This window comes from Lissotriton helveticus, chromosome 10 (genome assembly GCF_964261635.1).
Source record: "Lissotriton helveticus chromosome 10, aLisHel1.1, whole genome shotgun sequence".
Classification (NCBI taxonomy): Eukaryota; Metazoa; Chordata; class Amphibia; order Caudata; family Salamandridae; genus Lissotriton; species Lissotriton helveticus.
Window position 1 is genome coordinate 452,481,177 of NC_136071.1, and position 20,301 is coordinate 452,501,477.

Below are 20,301 nucleotides of genomic sequence, written 5' to 3' on the forward strand. Positions count from 1 at the left end.
ACTAGACCACCAGCCCTCCTTACTGGACAGTCATAGGGGCACAGAGGACCTCTTAATTCAGTTCCCAGTGCAGGGTCCTTCTCAGCTCCACAGTCTACTGGAATTAACCCCCTCACCTAACTGTCCATGGTCAGCAGGATGAACTAACTTGGCTAGGACAACAGGAATGGGAGGTGGAAAAGCCTTGACAGAGGGCTACCCTTGTAGAGCAATCCACCCTTCAGGATCCTACCCCTACCAGTCCTCAGCCTTCACTCTAGCTGCTCCTCACTGACAGACAAAATGGCTGACCAGCATTCCGCCTTTTATAGGCTGACCCTCAGGGGTCCAGAAGGGACCAGAAGGTTCTGGAACGCCCTATTCTACTCTATGGGACAGGTTCCAGGGTTGGCAGTTAGGACAGTTGGTAGCCACCATTTTGTGACTCCAGCTATTTCCCTGTCAGAAAAGGCCTCTAGGCCTGAGGTGAAAAACTATGAAGGGGGAAAGAACACCTATCCCCTTGACCAACACCTAGAAAAAGCTAGTGGACACAAAAATTAATAAGGGTATGAGGGGCCAAAAAGGGGACAAAATAAATAATAAATTGGAGGGACTACGCAAAAAGTCAGACAGGTCTAACACACGTCCCCCCCAGCTGAAAGTGGGGAGAACTACCCAACTCCTTGGGAGTCCTCATCACTAAGGCGGAAATACCTGGAGAGACCGTCTGCGTTGGCGTGGTCAACTCCAGGTCGATGTTCCACCCGGAAGTCCATTCCCTGTAGGGAGATGGACCACCTCAACAGCTTGGGATTCTCCCCCTTCATTTGCATCAGCCAACGAAGGGGTCGGTGGTCAGTCTGAACCAGGAAGTGCGAGCCAAACAGGTATGGCCGCAGCTTCTTCAGAGCCCACACCACCGCAAAAGCTTCCCTCTCAATTGCACTCCACTTCTGTTCCCGGGGAAGCAGTCTCCTGGATAAGAAGACCACAGGCTGATCCAGGCCCTCTTCATTTAGTTGCGATAACACTGCCCCAATGCCATGTTCTGATGCATCTGTCTGGACAATGAACTCCTTGGAGAAGTCTGGGGCCCTCAGGACCGGTGCTGCACACATTGCCTGCTTCAGTTTCTCAAAAGCTTGCTGACAAGCTTCCGTCCAAACTACCCGTCGAGGTTGTTTCTTAGAGGTGAGCTCTGTGAGGGGCGCTACAATAGTGCCATATCCCTTCACAAAGCGACGGTAGTAGCCTGTGAGGCCCAGGAAAGCTCGGACCTCAGTCTGTGTCTTGGGGGGTTTCCAGGCCATGATTGCCTCAATCTTTGCCTGCAGGGGCTGCACTGACCCCCTACCCACCAAGTGTCCAAGGTACACAACCGACCCCTGCCCAATCTGGCATTTGCTGGCTTTGATGGTCAATCCAGCTTGTTTCAGGGCCTGGAGAACAGCTTGCAAATGTTGCAAATGGTCCTCCCAACTGCTACTGAAGACAGCAATGTCATCCAGGTAAGCAGCAGAGAAGCTCTCCATTCCAGAGAGGACCTGGTTCACCAGCCGCTGAAATGTGGCCGGGGCATTTTTGAGCCCAATGGGCATCACGCAAAATTGGAAGTGTCCCTCAGGCGTGGAGAAGGCTGACCTTTCCTTTGCTCCATCTGTCAAGGAGATCTGCCAGTACCCTGAAGTGAGGTCAAAGGTACTTAGATATTGGGCAGCTCCTAGCCGGTCAATTAATTCATCCGCCCTAGGGATCGGATGAGCATCAGTCTTTGTAACTGAGTTCAGTCCCCGGTAATCCACACAGAACCTCAGTTCTGGCGTGGTGCCCGGTGGAGCGGCTTTTGGCACTAGCACCACCGGACTGGACCAAGGGCTGTTGGAAGGTTCTATCACTCCTAGCTCTAGCATCTTGGCAACCTCTCCATGGATGCTAGCCTTCACCTTGTCTGACAGCCGGTAGGTCTTTGACTTCACTGGTGGGCTGTCTCCTGTGTCCACATCATGGGTACACAGGTGGGTTCTTCCCGGGACAAGGGAGAACAACGAAGAGTACTGCTCCAATACCTGGCGGCAATCCTCTCGCTGCTCAGGAGTTAGGGATGGGGAGAGAATCACTCCCTCCACCGACCCATCCTTCTCTTGAGACGAGAAGAGATCAGGGAGAGGCTCGCTTTCTGCTTCCTCTGCACCATCAGTCACCATCATCAGGATGACCTCTGGCCTCTCATGGTGGGGTTTGAGGCGATTGGCATGCAGCACCCGTAGGGGCTGTCGAGGGGTCTTAAGATCCACCAAGTAAGTGGCCTTACCCTTCTTTTCCAACACTTCAAATGGGCCTGTCCAACGATCTTGAAGGGCACTTAGCTCTCCAGGTTCCATCACCCACACTTTCTGGCCAGGCTCCAACTCCACCGGGTGAGCATTGTGGTCGTACCATTCCTTCATTACTGCCTGGCTGGCCTCCAAGTTGTCAGAAGCTTGCTCCCACAACTTTGCCATTTGGCTCCGGAAGGCCAGCATGTAGCTCACCACATCCTGAGGAGGCTTTCTGGGAGACTTTTCCCATCCATCCTTCACCAGGCTGAGAGGTCCACGCACAGGGTGCCCGTACAACAGTTCAAAAGGGCTGAACCCCACTCCCTTCTGCGGCACTTCTCGGTAGGAGAACAGCAAACAGGGCAGGAGGACGTCCCATTTCCTCCGTAGGCTCTCAGGCAGACTTCTTATCATGCCCTTCAGGGTCTTATTGAACCTCTCTACCAGTCCATTGGACTGGGGGTGGTATGGAGTGGTGAACCGGTAGGTCACTCCACACTCCTTCCACATTGCCCGCATGTACGCTGACATAAAGTTGGTCCCCCTGTCGGACACAACTTCCTTGGGGAATCCCACTCGGGTAAAGATCCCCATCAGGGCCCTAGCCACCACAGGTGCAGTGACCGTCCTCAGAGGAATGGCCTCTGGATACCGTGTGGCATGATCCACCAGAACCAGGATAAACCTGTGACCAGCTGTTGTTGGTGGATCCAATGGCCCTACAATGTCGATGCCCACCCTTTCAAAGGGGGTGCTAACGACTGGAAGTGGTTCCAGGGGAGCCTTCAGCTTCACCCCTGTTTTCCCACTGGCCTGGCAGGATACACATGTCCGACAGTAAGTGTTGGACGCCACTTTCATTTGAGGCCAGTAAAAGTGGAGGACAAGCCGAGCAAAGGTCTTGTCCTGACCTAAGTGTCCTGCCAAGGGTATAGCATGAGCCAATTCCAGTAGAAAGGCTCGGTATTGTTGCGGGACTACCAAGGCCCTTGACAAACCAGGTAAGGGTACCTTGGGTTCACTGTAGAGGAGTCCATCCTCCCAGTAAATATGGTAGTGTCCCGTAACATCACCTGCTGCCTGGGCTTCAGCCTGTCGCCTCAGTCCCTCAAGGGTGGGGCACTCCCTCTGCCCATTACAGAATTCCTCTCTGGTAGGTCCTCCCTCCACAGGCCACTCAGCAGGGATGGGTAAATCCTCCAGAGAGTCTACTTCCCCCTCCACGGACTCCTGGTCCACCACCGCAGGTGGCCGATCTGTCACATGGGGCGTGGAAGCCGAAGCAGGCTCTTCCTGTCTCCGGGTCTGTCCCTTTTTGGCAGCGGGTTGGGCCATTGTTCCAGGCTCCAACCCGGGCGAACTCCCTCTCCGGGTAGTCGCAGACCTTGTGCTCACACAGGCCCAGTCAGGTGCACCCAGCATCGCAGTGTGCATCCGGTATTCCACCTCTCTCCAAGTGTTGTGCTCCATATCATTTCCCAGCAGACAATCAACTGGCACGGCAGGGCTTACGGCAACTCGAAGTGAACCTGCAACCCCTTCCCACTCAAAGGGAACCTCAGCCACGGGATAGTGGCCCATTCTGCCGTCAGCCATCGCGGCGGGGTGGAGTACATTAGGAATCACCTGCTCTGGAGACACCAGTTGACTTCTCACCATAGTCATACTGGCTCCTGTATCTCTCAGATCCTCCCCTCTCTGGCCATTGATGGTGACCCATTGCCCATACTTAACAGTATTTGGGGGCACCTGGATCTTTGGGACCATCTCCCGTTCTCCCAGGGACACTAAGGTGACACCCGCCCACTCACCCCCCTTATCTAAGGGCAACTCCTCCCCGAGCGCTACACTAGCTACTCCCGGTGGTTTTCCTCCGGTGGGAGGGGGTGGTCTCTTTGGGCATCTGACATCTCCCTTATAATGTCCAACACCACCACACTCAAAGCAGTGAAGAACCCTTGGCTGCTGGCTTTGGCCAGGATTAGGGTTTCTGGGCGGGTTTGCCTTAGGGGTGAAACCTGTTCCCTTCCCTTGGAAATTATTTTGGGGACCTTTAGAGAACTCCCTCTTTTTATCTCCCTCCTCCTTCTTCTGGGGGGGCGCCCTGTCCGGACTTTTGGGAATCCCCTCCAGTCCCCTTTGAGGACACCCGGGTACTTGCCCAGATGTCCGCCTCCTCTGCAAGCTTCCGGGGATTGGTCAGCTTGCTGTCCACCAGGTGTTGGCGCAGCTCGGGAAAGCATTTCTCGAGGAGGTGCTATTTCAAAAATAGATCATACAACCCCTCATAATCCTTCAGCTCACTGCCCTTGACCCAGCCCTCTAATGCCTTTCTTGCATAATCAAGGAAGTCCACCCAGTTCTGTGTGCTTAACTTGTGGCTCCCCCTGAACTTCTGACGGTACCTCTCAGGGGTAAGCCCAAACTTCCTTACCAATGCTAGTTTCATGGTGGGGTAGTTGGTTTGCTCCTCTGGTTCCAGGGCCAGCAAGGTGTCCCGAGCAGTAGGAGGCATGTACTTATACAAACCACCCCCCCAGTGCTTCTCCTGCACCCCATGGGCTCTTAAGGAGACCTCATAGGCAGCCAACCATTTGGCTATGTCATCTCCCTGACTAAAGCTAGCAATAAGGTCTTTTGGCAAATAGGGTCTGGACTCCCTGGCTGTCTCTTTGGATTCGCTGCCACCATTCATTACAGGAGAGGGCCCCCGTTGTAGGGCCTGGAGTTCTAGCTCTTTCAACCTGAACTCGTGAGCCATCCTCCGCTCCTCTTTCTCCTGCTCCAGCTTAGCCAACTCCCATCTCATTTGCCTTTTTTCCCTCCTGTCAGTAAGCTCGGCTTCAGTTAAGCTTCCCCCAGAGGCGCTACTGCCCTTCCTGGAGTAGGACACTGGTCCTGGAAGTAGGTTTTCCCCCTCAGAGTGGAATAATCCCTCTATCTCCACAACCGTGTCCCGGTCTGCCCCTTCATCCTCCTCTTTCCCTTCTTTGTGTGCCTCCACCCAAGCCCTGAGACTGGTCTGGAGTTCCCCCTTCTTGGCACCATGCTTAAAAAATACCCCCATTTTCTGGCAGAAATCTTTCAGCTGAGCCACAGAATAGGTATCTAGGTTTTCTAGCGCAAACTCCATTTTACAACAGGAAATACCAAGTTATACACACCAGGAAATTAGAGTTGCAAGGGCAACCTAAAGCTACCTCCACCCACCACCAGGAACAAATTTGGAAAAACAAAAGGACAAATTAGGAGGGCCGCTAGGAGAAAACTCCTGGTGTAGGCTAGTGTATTACGTTTAATTACTACTGAGTAGCTGCAACCACAGTCAAGATCCCACCGCTAGACACCAACTTGTTGGAACCTGAGATGTCAGGTCACCTAAGGTAGCCTGGCCTAGGGTAAGGCAACATCAACAAAGGCACATGTGTGAAGGTTGCAAACCACCCAGCAGTAAATCCACGCAATAACACACAAAAAGGACACTACACCAATGTTGGAAAAATATGAGCTGGTTTATAAAAATAATATCTCTGCTCTTTTGTTTTCAGAGATCACAATTTAGGACATTTCAGTTTGTCTTGGAAATAATAATTATACTTTTAAGCTGCTAAAGCATATTATCGTCCAGCATTAACAGTACATTGCATTTAGTCAGGAATCTTAACCATATCTGGCATTTAGCACTTATACTTTTACAGTTCAGATGAGCATACACTGTACTCTGCTTAACTCCTCCCTGAACTCAAGGAGTTCTCAGATTTCCACCACTTTCCCCTGTGGCTAAATTATTAGTTGCAGATCTGTACTCCCCAGCCCAGGTTATTGGCCTCCTCGGCAACTCTACTCTCCAGAGGTCAAGCTGTCATGAATTGTCAAGTACCAGAGGATTAATTAGATCCTCAGTCTCCTTTCACCCTTCGAGATATCAAAGGCTTCTTGAATCTGTCAGGTTTGAGGTTGTGCCACTCGTTTTCAGCCCCTCCACCCCTTTCTCTCAATCAGTGCTGCACCAGCGTGGGAAAAAGACAGACGATCAGGAGGCCTAACCAGCTCTCCCTCGCCACCCCTTACTCTTCCCTGCTTACTTGGAAGGGTGGGCCAGCAGGCGGTTCTTCCGCTCACCCTCTTTACTTGTGCGACGGCCTTCCTCGAGGATCGGCCTCCCCGCCCCCTCACAGAGGAGCGGAGGCCCTATCAGGTGGGAACTGAGGCGCTGTTACGGGGAATCAGACGCTCGACGGAGCTGCTTTCTTCCCCCCAAGATCTGTCCCTCGGCGCTTCAATCGACCACCAGCCACACGGCGGAGCCGCCTCTTCCTCTCGGTTCTCCTCAGCAGTAAGAGACGATGATCTCTACACAAGGATACTTCCGCACATGCGCGGGGGTTCAGCGTCTCGGCCCCAGCAGCTGCTCAGACGCCCTGACGCTGATCAGTGTCTCCGCAACGGGCCTGCTCGGTCCTAGGCCCCTCCTGTAAGGCAGAACCCGGTTCAGTGGGGAATAAGCGCGGAGGCGCCGGACATGGACACTTCGCCCTATCTCTCTCGGTCCTATCGGAGCGCTGTCACAGAGCGCGGTAGGCGCCCCCGGGGTCCCGCTCACGGTGGTAACCTCTCAAGACTTCTCAGGCTCAATGGATCCTGTCTCCACACTCCACCACCTCGTCAGTCAGGAGATTGACTGTCCACTATGAGTCCAGACACCGGTAAGAGAAGCCCAGCGCTACCCAGGCCAGGAGCTTACTTCTTACCCTAGAAAGGGAGGGGGGTCCAAAGTGGGCTCCTACACGATAAGCCACAGAGCACTTTTCTAGCACTAGACCACCAACCCTCCTTACTGGACAGTCATAGGGGCACAGGGGACCTCTTAATTCAGTTCCCAGTGCAGGGTCCTTCTCAGCTCCACAGTCTACTGGAATTAACCCCCTCACCTAACTGTCCAGGGTCAGCAGGATGAACTAACTTGGCTAGGACAACAGGAATGGGAGGTGGAAAAGCCTTGACAGAGGGCTACCCTTGTAGAGCAATCCACCCTTCAGGATCCTACCCCTACCAGTCCTCAGCCTTCACTCTAGCTGCTCCTCACTGACAGACAAAATGGCTGACCAGCATTCCGCCTTTTATAGGCTGACCCTCAGGGGTCCAGAAGGGACCAGAAGGTTCTGGAACGCCCTATTCTACTCTATGGGACAGGTTCCAGGGTTGGCAGTTAGGACAGTTGGTAGCCACCATTTTGTGACTCCAGCTATTTCCCTGTCAGAAAAGGCCTCTAGGCCTGAGGTAAAAAACTATGAAGGGGGAAAGAACACCTATCCCCTTGACCAACACCTAGAAAAAGCTAGTGGACACAAAAATTAATAAGGGTATGAGGGGCCAAAAAGGGGACAAAATAAATAATAAATTGGAGGGACTACGCAAAAAGTCAGACAGGTCTAACACAATATATATATATATATATATTACCTACTGGCGGTCGCCAGTAGGTATATATAGTTAGGACCTAGTTACCATAGGAAATCCCCAACATTCTATTGGGAATAACTTTGGCGCCGATTGAGGAATCTGAGTGTAATTTTCCTTAAAATTGCTTCGCTCTGCTCCGCTCCTTCCCTGAAAGTTTCGGGGGGATTCGTCAAGCGGGGGATGAGAAAAAAGGGGGATCCCAAAAAGTGTTTTCCCCATGTTAATTTCCATAGGGACCTTTAGACACGGCTATGTTTGGTGAAAATCCCTCGAGTAGTTCTTGAGAAAATTGAATTAGAAATTTTTCAAATGGCATTTTCTATGGGACCTTTAGACACGGCCACAGCCCGAACGGCTGAACGGAATTACACCAAACTTGGCAAAATGGTAGGGACAGGTATGCAGTAGTGCCTTTTCTATATTTGGTGAAAACCCCTACAGTAGTTGTTGAGAATTTAAATTTGACCAAATTATATATGCGTCCAACATTCTATTGGGAATAACTTTGGCGCCGATTGAGGAATCTATGTGTAATTTTCCAGAATTTTGATCAGCTCCGCTCCGCTCCTTCCCTGAAAGTTTCGGGGGGATTCGTCAAGCGGGGGCTGAAAGGGGGGTCCCAAAACATGTTTTCCCCATGTTAATTTCCATAGAACCTTTAGACACGGCTATAGCCCGAACGGCTGAATGGAATTACACCAAACTTGGCAAAATAGTAGGGCCTGGTATGCAGAGTTGCCTTTGCTATGTTTGTTGAACATCCCTCCAGTAGTTCTTGAGAAAATTAAATTTGAAATTTTTCAAATGGCATTTTCTAGTCGATCTTTAGATACGGCTACAGCCCGAACGGCTGAACGGAATTACACCAAACTTGGCAAAATGGTAGGGACAGGTATGCAGTAGTGCCTTTTCTATATTTGGTGAAAATCCCTCCTGTAGTTGTTCAGAAAATTGAATTTGAGCAAATGATATATCTATATGCGCTCACCGTACGCGCACCGTATGCGTACGGTACGCGTACTGTACGCGTACGTGCGCGTACCCTTACATGCGCGAGCGAGTTTCTGATTGGCTGGCAGTCAACTGTCAACATTCCAAACTGTCCAAACCAGGAAGTGTTGGCCACCATCTTGTTTTTCAGGAGAACTGAGGCACAAGAGAGCCCAAAACAAGAGTGGAAAAAACGAAAAGGGGGCAGGGTAGAAACCCCCCAACCCTCTAGCCCTTCTCAGGAGGTCCCGAAAGGACCCCCAAGGGCACACTGCGATTTTTAAAAAAAAATTAAAAAATTTGCACTTGGTGGTCCTTCTGGGATCCCCTGAGAAGGGCTAGGGGGTCAGGGGGTTTCAACCCTGCCCCCTTTTCGCGTTTTCCACTCTTGTTTTGTGCTCTCTTGTGCCTCACTTCTCCTGAGAAACAAGATTGCTGCTCAGGTGGTCCCAGAAGGATAATAACATATATAAACGTTATCCGCTAATAGAATTAGCATTTACAAAACTCTTGAAATTCAGTGAAAAAAAAATAGGTTTCATGCCTGATATAGTAAGGAATTAGCATTTAAAAAACCTTGCAAATTCACTGAAAAAACCATAGGTTTCAAGCCTTATATAGTTAGGAATTAGCATTTAAAAAACCTTGCAAATTCACTTAAAAAACCATAGGTTTCAGGCCTTATATAGTTAGGAATTAGCATTTAAAAACAGCCGGGAGCAGCGTCCTACGCATTCTTTTTAACTTGTTTACTTGTGTGTTTTAAAACTTGTAACTCCACTTACCCCTGGGCTATTCACTACTCCTTGGCACTCACACCCCCCGCACAGCGGAGCTATCGCTGCTGCGGGCGAGGTGTTTGAACCTTATTGCCGCCATTCGCCGCGAGACGCAAGCCACGCCCACTTGCGCAGGCCACGCCCCCTTCACCAGGATCATACTTAAGTGCTGAAAACAAGCGCCGGCTCACAATCACTTATTTCTCCTGAGGCACAGCCGGGAGCAGCGTCCTACGCATTCTTTTTAACTTGTTTACTTGTGTGTTTTAAAACTTGTAACTCCACTTACCCCTGGGCTATTCACTACTCCTTGGCACTCACACCCCCCGCACAGCGGAGCTATCGCTGCAGCGGGCGAGGTGTTTGAACCTTATTGACGCAATTCACCGCGAGACGCAAGCCACTCCCACTTGCACAGGCCACGCCCCCTTCGCCAGGATCATACTTAAGCGCTGAAAACAAGCGCCGGCTCACAATCACTTATTTCTCCTGAGGCACAGCCGGGAGCAGCGTCCTACGCATTCTTTTTAACTTGTTTACTTGTGTGTTTTAAGACTTGTAACTCCACTTACCCCTGGGCTATTCACTACTCCTTGGCACTCACACCCCCCGCACAGCGGAGCTATCGCTGCAGCGGGCAAGGTGTTTGAACCTTATTGCCGCCATTCGCCGCGAGACGCAAGCCACGCCCACTTGCGCAGGCCACGCCCCCTTCGCCAGGATCATACTTAAGCGCTGAAAACAAGCGCCGGCTCACAATCACTTATTTCTCCTGAGGCACAGCCGGGAGCAGCGTCCTACGCATTCTTTTTAACTTGTTTACTTGTGTGTTTTAAAACTTGTAACTCCACTTACCCCTGGGCTATTCACTACTCCTTGGCACTCACACCCCCCGCACAGCGGAGCTATCTCTGCAGCGGGCGAGGTGTTTGAACCTTATTGCCGCCATTCGCCGCGAGACGCAAGCCACGCCCACTTGCGCAGGCCACGTCCCCATCGCCAGGATCATACTTAAGCGCTGAAAACAAGCGCCGGCTCACAATCACTTATTTCTCCTGAGGCACAGCCGGGAGCAGCGTCCTATGCATTCTTTTTAACTTGTTTACTTGTGTGTTTTAAAACTTGTAACTCCACTTACCCCTGGGCTATTCACTACTCCTTGGCACTCACACCCCCCGCACAGCGGAGCTATCGCTGCAGCGGGCGAGGTGTTTGAACCTTATTGCCGCCATTCGCCGCAAGCCACGCCCACTTGCGCAGGCCACGCCCCCTTCGCCAGGATCATACTTAAGCGCTGAAAACAAGCGCCGGCTCACAATCACTTATTTCTCCTGAGGCACAGCAGGGAGCAGCGTCCTACGCATTCTTTTTAACTTGTTTACTTGTGTGTTTTAAAACTTGTAACTCCACTTACCCCTGGGCTATTCACTACTCCTTGGCACTCACACCCCCCGCACAGCGGAGCTATCGCTGCAGCGGGCGAGGTGTTTGAACCTTATTGCCGCCATTCGCCGCGAGACGCAAGCCACGCCCACTTGCACAGGCCACGCCCCCTTCCAGCCCTCCTTTTCACTGGTATATAACATGTGTCCCTACCGGAAGCGCAGCGGACGAGTGCAGCGGGCGCGACGATTGCGCGCCGAAGGCGCGCCTAAGGCAAGCCCGTCTGCGCCCGTTCGCGGCCGGCCGGGGCTTGGGGCCTGTCACTCTGCCCAATTCACATCCTTTTCCCCTAGGGACCTGATCGCTTTAAACACTCTCTGGCCGCTGGAATCCACTAGCTACTTAAACCTACAACAACTAGGCATCTTCCAGGCCCGCAGTACTTTTCCAGAGTTCAGGACCCTCCCGTCCTCCCTCACCCCTGAGCACATAGTCACCCCCTCTCCTCCTAAACCCTTGTCCGCTCAGGCACCTGCTAATATGGAATTAGCAATCACATACCTGAACACCCGGTCGTTAGTCAGCCACCAACTTGACAAATGCCACCTCCTGGACTCAGACCGACCCGACATTCTACTCTTAACGGAGACCTGGCTGAATGAGGATTCCCCCCCTGACATTTTGGCAGCCATTCCACCGTGGTATTATATTCTTCAAGCCAACCGGCCAGCTGGGAAAACTGGTGGTGGCGTAGCCGCCATTATCAAACTCTCCCTCAGGTTCACCTCCCTTTCCCTACTTTCCATTCCCCAGGTCGATTGCTTGGCAATCAGATTCGAATCCTCGGTGTCCCCCCTCACCTGCGTCCTGGTATACCGCCCTCCCTAGCCCTTGCCCAACTTCCCTTCGCTTTTTGGCGATCTACTTTCTCAGCTCACAATTAATAACTCCAAACTCCTGGTCCTGGGAGATTTTAACTACTGGCCGTCAGACGTACACGAAAGCTCCCACTCCTTGGCTTTCACCGACCTGTTAAGTGGGCTCAATGGCCTTCAACACGGCCACTCATTCCAAGGGCCACATCCTAGATCAGGTGTGGACCTACAATCTTGAAATCAAGTCACTTGCGATCTCACCCTGTCACTGGTCAGACCACTTCTTAATCTCTTTTCTTCTCCTGGTCCCCCCACCGCCCCCCCGTAGCCGAGGCCCTAGCCTCCTGGCCCGTAATTGGAACAAAGCAGACCTCGATCTATTTCTTACCTTTTTAACATCTGCGATTCCACCCAGCCCCGGCTCTATAGACTCCCAGGAAGCTGCACTTGTCAAATGGCTAGAGTCCGCTAGCGACAAGGTCGCCCCCCTTAAGTTAATTAGAACTAAGCGTCCCCATGACGCACACCGATGGTTCTCAGCTAGCCTTAAATCTTTAAAACTGGGACTCCGCCAAGCCGAGCGTCACTGGCGTAGAAACTATGACCCCTCAGAAAAACCACAATTCTTAAAACTATCTGGAGAATACAAACAGGCTATTTCAGTCGCCAAAACTGCTTACTTCTCTACAAAAATTCTTAATTCTGCGCAAAAATCTAAAGAAATCTTTGCCATTGTGGAGGAGCTCTCACACCCGGACAGGGGGACCATCAAACCCCTCCCATCTCAGGCACTATGTGATTCCCTTAACCAATTATTCACAGATAAAATCATTAAAATTAAAAACAGTATTTCCTCTGGATCTCCGGCGATGCCCCTTACAGAGGGTACTCCCTACCTTAATACCCACTCCCTGACCCAGCTTCCCCCCATACTTGAAGGAGATTTTCTCTCTCTGCTCAATAGAGTCTCATCTGGTTCCCCCACGGATTGCTGCCCTCCTGCGATTTTCCGTGCTGCCTTTTCGGCTTGCCCTGCCCCTCCGCTGGCCCTCCTGAACAATTCTCTTCTGCTCAGTGAGGTCCCCAGCCAGTTTAAAAACACTGAGATGGTTCCCATACTAAAAAAAACCAACGCTGACCCCGCGGTCATGGGTAACTTCCGTCCTATCTCCCTTCTCCCTTACCTTAGTAAGGTACTTGAAACACATGTAACTAGCGTCCTCAGTTCTTTTATCGAAGATTCCAATTTCCTAGACTCCCAGCAAGCCGGGTTTAGACCTGCCCATTCGACGGAGGCGGTCATCCTCTCGGTCATGGAGGAACTCCGTAGAGGCACCGACTCTAACCTTAGTCAAGCCCTGATTCTCCTGGATCTGTCGGCGGCCTTTGACACGGTCGACCACACCATCTTGGTCGACCGTGTCAAGGAGGCGGGCATCAGTGGGACGGCCCTTAGTTGGGTCCGCTCCTTCCTGACGAACCGCCATCAATCTGTCCGACTCTCCCAGTTTTCGGCTGACAGGATGAAGCTCACCTGCGGCGTCCCGCAGGGCTCGTCCCTGTCACCACTCCTATTTAATTTGTACCTTACCCCCCTGATCCGCTCCCTCCGGGGAAGGAATGTCACTGCATTTAATTATGCAGATGACATTCAGCTTGTCTTCAACCTTGATTCCTCGGACAAAGCGGTCAAAGACTTTCAGTCCACCCTTTGCCACATCAGTAATTGGATGAGTGCTCACCATCTTAAACTTAACCCCGACAAGACGGAGCTTGTTCTTGTCGGAGGCCCATCCAATCCCTGGAATCCCACCTTCTGGCCCCTTTCCCTCGGCTCCTCCCCGTGCCCTGCTGACAAGGTGAAAAGCTTGGGAGTTTACATTTCCCATGATCTCTCTATGAAGCATCAGGTCAGTGCCACTGTGTCCTCCTGTTTTTTCCAGCTTAGGAAGATCCGGAAAATAGCTCATTTTTTGACCACCTAAGCCCTCACTTTGGCACTGCTGGCATTAGTCATCTCTCGGATCGACTATGCCAACGTCCTGTATGCAGGCATCCCACAATATCAAATTAAAAGACTACAGTTGATACAGAATCAGGCAGCCCGCCTGATCTACCGTCAACCCAAACACCACCATGTCCGCCCCCGTGCTTAAAGCCCTCCACTGGCTCCCTGTATCAGAGCCTTGCAAGTTCAAACTAGGCTGTTTGACCTACAAATCTCTGGCCGGCATCGGCCCTTCCTTTATCTCCTCTCTCCTGCACCCCTACGCTCCCTCCAGGCACCTCCGATCCTCTCACCATGCGCTCCTTCAGACGCCTAGGTTCAGGCGCACAAAACACGGAGGTCTCAGATTCTCTTTCATGGCTCCTTCACTCTGGAATTCACTTCCGCGGGAACTCAGACTTTCTCCCTCCTACCCTCACTTTAGGTCCCTCCTTAAAACTCACCTCTTCCGTAGCATCTACACATAAGCACTCTCCACTTTCCCTTCATGCCTCTTCTTTAAATAAGTGAACAGCGCCAAGAAACCGTCCGGTGTAAGCCGCGCTTTATAATAATTTTTTACATTACATTTACATTACATTACAAAAAACCTTGCAAATTCACTTAAAAAACCATAGGTTTCAGGCCTTATATAGTTAGGAATTAGCATTTAAAAACAGCCGGGAGCAGTGTCCTACGCATTCTTTTTAACTTGTTTACTTGTGTGTTTTAAAACTTGTAACTCCACTTACCCCTGGGCTATTCACTACTCCTTGGCACTCACACCCCCCGCACAGCGGAGCTATCGCTGCTGCGGGCGAGGTGTTTGAACCTTATTGCCGCCATTCGCCGCGAGACGCAAGCCACGCCCACTTGCGCAGGCCACGCCCCCTTCACCAGGATCATACTTAAGCGCTGAAAACAAGCGCCGGCTCACAATCACTTATTTCTCCTGAGGCACAGCCGGGAGCAGCGTCCTACGCATTCTTTTTAACTTGTTTACTTGTGTGTTTTAAAACTTGTAACTCCACTTACCCCTGGGCTATTCACTACTCCTTGGCACTCACACCCCCCGCACAGCGGAGCTATCGCTGCAGCGGGCGAGGTGTTTGAACCTTATTGCCGCCATTCACCGCGAGACGCAAGCCACTCCCACTTGCGCAGGCCACGCCCCCTTCGCCAGGATCATACTTAAGCGCTGAAAACAAGCGCCGGCTCACAATCACTTATTTCTCCTGAGGCACAGCCGGGAGCAGCGTCCTACGCATTCTTTTTAACTTGTTTACTTGTGTGTTTTAAGACTTGTAACTCCACTTACCCCTGGGCTATTCACTACTCCTTGGCACTCACACCCCCCGCACAGCGGAGCTATCGCTGCAGCGGGCAAGGTGTTTGAACCTTATTGCCGCCATTCTCTGCGAGACGCAAGCCACTCCCACTTGCGCAGGCCACGCCCCCTTCGCCAGGATCATACTTAAGCGCTGAAAACAAGCGCCGGCTCACAATCACTTATTTCTCCTGAGGCACAGCCGGGAGCAGCGTCCTACGCATTCTTTTTAACTTGTTTACTTGTGTGTTTTAAAACTTGTAACTCCACTTACCCCTGGGCTATTCACTACTCCTTGGCACTCACACCCCCCGCACAGCGGAGCTATCTCTGCAGCGGGCGAGGTGTTTGAACCTTATTGCCGCCATTCGCCGCGAGACGCAAGCCACGCCCACTTGCGCAGGCCACGTCCCCATCGCCAGGATCATACTTAAGCGCTGAAAACAAGCGCCGGCTCACAATCACTTATTTCTCCTGAGGCACAGCCGGGAGCAGCGTCCTACGCATTCTTTTTAACTTGTTTACTTGTGTGTTTTAAAACTTGTAACTCCACTTACCCCTGGGCTATTCACTACTCCTTGGCACTCACACCCCCCGCACAGCGGAGCTATCGCTGCAGCGGGCGAGGTGTTTGAACCTTATTGCCGCCATTCGCCGCAAGCCACGCCCACTTGTGCAGGCCACGCCCCCTTCGCCAGGATCATACTTAAGCGCTGAAAACAAGCGCCGGCTCACAATCACTTATTTCTCCTGAGGCACAGCAGGGAGCAGCGTCCTACGCATTCTTTTTAACTTGTTTACTTGTGTGTTTTAAAACTTGTAACTCCACTTACCCCTGGGCTATTCACTACTCCTTGGCACTCACACCCCCCGCACAGCGGAGCTATCGCTGCAGCGGGCGAGGTGTTTGAACCTTATTGCCGCCATTCGCCGCGAGACGCAAGCCACGCCCACTTGCACAGGCCACGCCCCCTTCCAGCCCTCCTTTTCACTGGTATATAACATGTGTCCCTACCGGAAGCGCAGCGGACGAGCGCAGCGGGCGCGACGATTGCGCGCCGAAGGCGCGCCTAAGGCAAGCCCGTCTGCGCCCGTTCGCGGCCGGCCGGGGCTTGGGGCCTGTCACTCTGCCCAATTCACATCCTTTTCCCCTAGGGACCTGATCGCTTTAAACACTCTCTGGCCGCTGGAATCCACTAGCTACTTAAACCTACAACAACTAGGCATCTTCCAGGCCCGCAGTACTTTTCCAGAGTTCAGGACCCTCCCGTCCTCCCTCACCCCTGAGCACATAGTCACCCCCTCTCCTCCTAAACCCTTGTCCGCTCAGGCACCTGCTAATATGGAATTAGCAATCACATACCTGAACACCCGGTCGTTAGTCAGCCACCAACTTGACAAATGCCACCTCCTGGACTCAGACCGACCCGACATTCTACTCTTAACGGAGACCTGGCTGAATGAGGATTCCCCCCCTGACATTTTGGCAGCCATTCCACCGTGGTATTATATTCTTCAAGCCAACCGGCCAGCTGGGAAAACTGGTGGTGGCGTAGCCGCCATTATCAAACTCTCCCTCAGGTTCACCTCCCTTTCCCTACTTTCCATTCCCCAGGTCGATTGCTTGGCAATCAGATTCGAATCCTCGGTGTCCTCCCTCACCTGCGTCCTGGTATACCGCCCCCCCCCAGCCCTTGCCCAACTTCCCTTCGCTTTTTGGCGATCTACTTTCTCAGCTCACAATTAATAACTCCAAACTCCTGGTCCTGGGAGATTTTAACTACTGGCCGTCAGACGTACACGAAAGCTCCCACTCCTTGGCTTTCACCGACCTGTTAAGTGGGCTCAATGGCCTTCAACACGGCCACTCATTCCAAGGGCCACATCCTAGATCAGGTGTGGACCTACAATCTTGAAATCAAGTCACTTGCGATCTCACCCTGTCACTGGTCAGACCACTTCTTAATCTCTTTTCTTCTCCTGGTCCCCCCACCGCCCCCCGTAGCCGAGGCCCTAGCCTCCTGGCCCGTAATTGGAACAAAGCAGACCTCGATCTATTTCTTACCTTTTTAACATCTGCGATTCCACCCAGCCCCGGCTCTATAGACTCCCAGGAAGCTGCACTTGTCAAATGGCTAGAGTCCGCTAGCGACAAGGTCGCCCCCCTTAAGTTAATTAGAACTAAGCGTCCCCATGACGCACACCGATGGTTCTCAGCTAGCCTTAAATCTTTAAAACTGGGACTCCGCCAAGCCGAGCGTCACTGGCGTAGAAACTATGACCCCTCAGAAAAACCACAATTCTTAAAACTATCTGGAGAATACAAACAGGCTATTTCAGTCGCCAAAACTGCTTACTTCTCTACAAAAATTCTTAATTCTGCGCAAAAATCTAAAGAAATCTTTGCCATTGTGGAGGAGCTCTCACACCCGGACAGGGTGACCATCAAACCCCTCCCATCTCAGGCACTATGTGATTCCCTTAACCAATTATTCACAGATAAAATCATTAAAATTAAAAACAGTATTTCCTCTGGATCTCCGGCGATGCCCCTTACAGAGGGTACTCCCTACCTTAATACCCACTCCCTGACCCAGCTTCCCCCCATACTTGAAGGAGATTTTCTCTCTCTGCTCAATAGAGTCTCATCTGGTTCCCCCACGGATTGCTGCCCTCCTGCGATTTTCCGTGCTGCCTTTTCGGCTTGCCCTGCCCCTCCGCTGGCCCTCCTGAACAATTCTCTTCTGCTCAGTGAGGTCCCCAGCCAGTTTAAAAACACTGAGATGGTTCCCATACTAAAAAAAAACAACGCTGACCCCGCGGTCATGGGTAACTTCCGTCCTATCTCCCTTCTCCCTTACCTTAGTAAGGTACTTGAAACACATGTAACTAGCGTCCTCAGTTCTTTTATCGAAGATTCCAATTTCCTAGACTCCCAGCAAGCCGGGTTTAGACCTGCCCATTCGACGGAGGCGGTCATCCTCTCGGTCATGGAGGAACTCCGTAGAGGCACCGACTCTAACCTTAGTCAAGCCCTGATTCTCCTGGATCTGTCGGCGGCCTTTGACACGGTCGACCACACCATCTTGGTCGACCGTGTCAAGGAGGCGGGCATCAGTGGGACGGCCCTTAGTTGGGTCCGCTCCTTCCTGACGAACCGCCATCAATCTGTCCGACTCTCCCAGTTTTCGGCGGACAGGATGAAGCTCACCTGCGGCGTCCCGCAGGGCTCGTCCCTGTCACCACTCCTATTTAATTTGTACCTTACCCCCCTGATCCGCTCCCTCCGGGGAAGGAATGTCACTGCATTTAATTATGCAGATGACATTCAGCTTGTCTTCAACCTTGATTCCTCGGACAAAGCGGTCAAAGACTTTCAGTCCACCCTTTGCCACATCAGTAATTGGATGAGTGCTCACCATCTTAAACTTAACCCCGACAAGACGGAGCTTGTTCTTGTCGGAGGCCCATCCAATCCCTGGAATCCCACCTTCTGGCCCCTTTCCCTCTGCTCCTCCCCGTGCCCTGCTGACAAGGTGAAAAGCTTGGGAGTTTACATTTCCCATGATCTCTCTATGAAGCATCAGGTCAGTGCCACTGTGTCCTCCTGTTTTTTCCAGCTTAGGAAGATCCGGAAAATAGCTCATTTTTTGACCACCTAAGCCCTCACTTTGGCACTGCTGGCATTAGTCATCTCTCGGATCGACTATGCCAACGTCCTGTATGCAGGCATCCCACAATATCAAATTAAAAGACTACAGTTGATACAGAATCAGGCAGCCCGCCTGATCTACCGTCAACCCAAACACCACCATGTCCGCCCCGTGCTTAAAGCCCTCCACTGGCTCCCTGTATCAGAGCGTTGCAAGTTCAAACTAGGCTGTTTGACCTACAAATCTCTGGCCGGCATCGGCCCTTCCTTTATCTCCTCTCTCCTGCACCCCTACGCTCCCTCCAGGCACCTCCGATCCTCTCACCATGCGCTCCTTCAGACGCCTAGGTTCAGGCGCACAAAACACGGAGGTCTCAGATTCTCTTTCCTGGCTCCTTCACTCTGGAATTCACTTCCGCGGGAACTCAGACTTTCTCCCTCCTACCCTCACTTTAGGTCCCTCCTTAAAACTCACCTCTTCCGTAGCATCTACACATAAGCACTCTCCACTTTCCCTTCATGCCTCTTCTTTAAATAAGTGAACAGCGCCAAGAAACCGTCCGGTGTAAGCCGCGCTTTATAAGAATTTTTTACATTACATTACAAAAAACCTTGCAAATTCACTTAAAAACCCATAGGTTTCAGGCCTTATATAGTTAGGAATTAGCATTTTAAAAACCTTGCAAATTCACTTAAAAACCCATAGGTTTCAGGCCTTATATAGTTAGGAATTAGCATTTAAAAAACCATTGAAATTGCTCCTATATAGTTAGTTGTACTAACTATATTTCGCGCACCCGCAATCCACTGCTGATGATGTCACATATTACATCATTCATGACATGGTCAGTGACATCACTGATGACATCACTGATGACATCTCATTTGACATCACTGATCACATCACTGATGATATCATTCATGTGATAATACGATGCACCTCCTCACACTCTAATATAACCTTTGATACACCCAGTGTTAAATACAGACTACCATTCTTGAAACCATTGACACACCAATACCAGTTACTACATACGCACTCACTGATTCCTAGGTCTACACACACATTCACTCATTCACCCATAGAATCACTCATACATACAGTCACTCATCAATACAACACTATCATATGCACTCATACACCTATACCGGCACTCACACACTGCCACTCATCCATGGAGTTACTCACACACCTAGTCAGTCATGCAAAGAATCAATCACACTTCCATTTCCTCAACTATACAGTTATACACACAACAACTTACTTATTCAAGCATATACTAACACATACTTACTCGCTTATACAATCACTGATACAAGTACACAATGATTCATACAGCCACTCGCACATTCACTGGCTCTCATGTAAAGTCATTTATATATGCCAACTCTCACATGCACTGTGTTTTACATATGTACTTACTTGGACATGTAGCACTGAGATATCCATTCACTCACCAACACACCCATGCACACAGTCAACTGCCCATATAGCTGTTTCCACATGCACTCTTGAACTCATACACCTAGTGAATCAACTGCTCA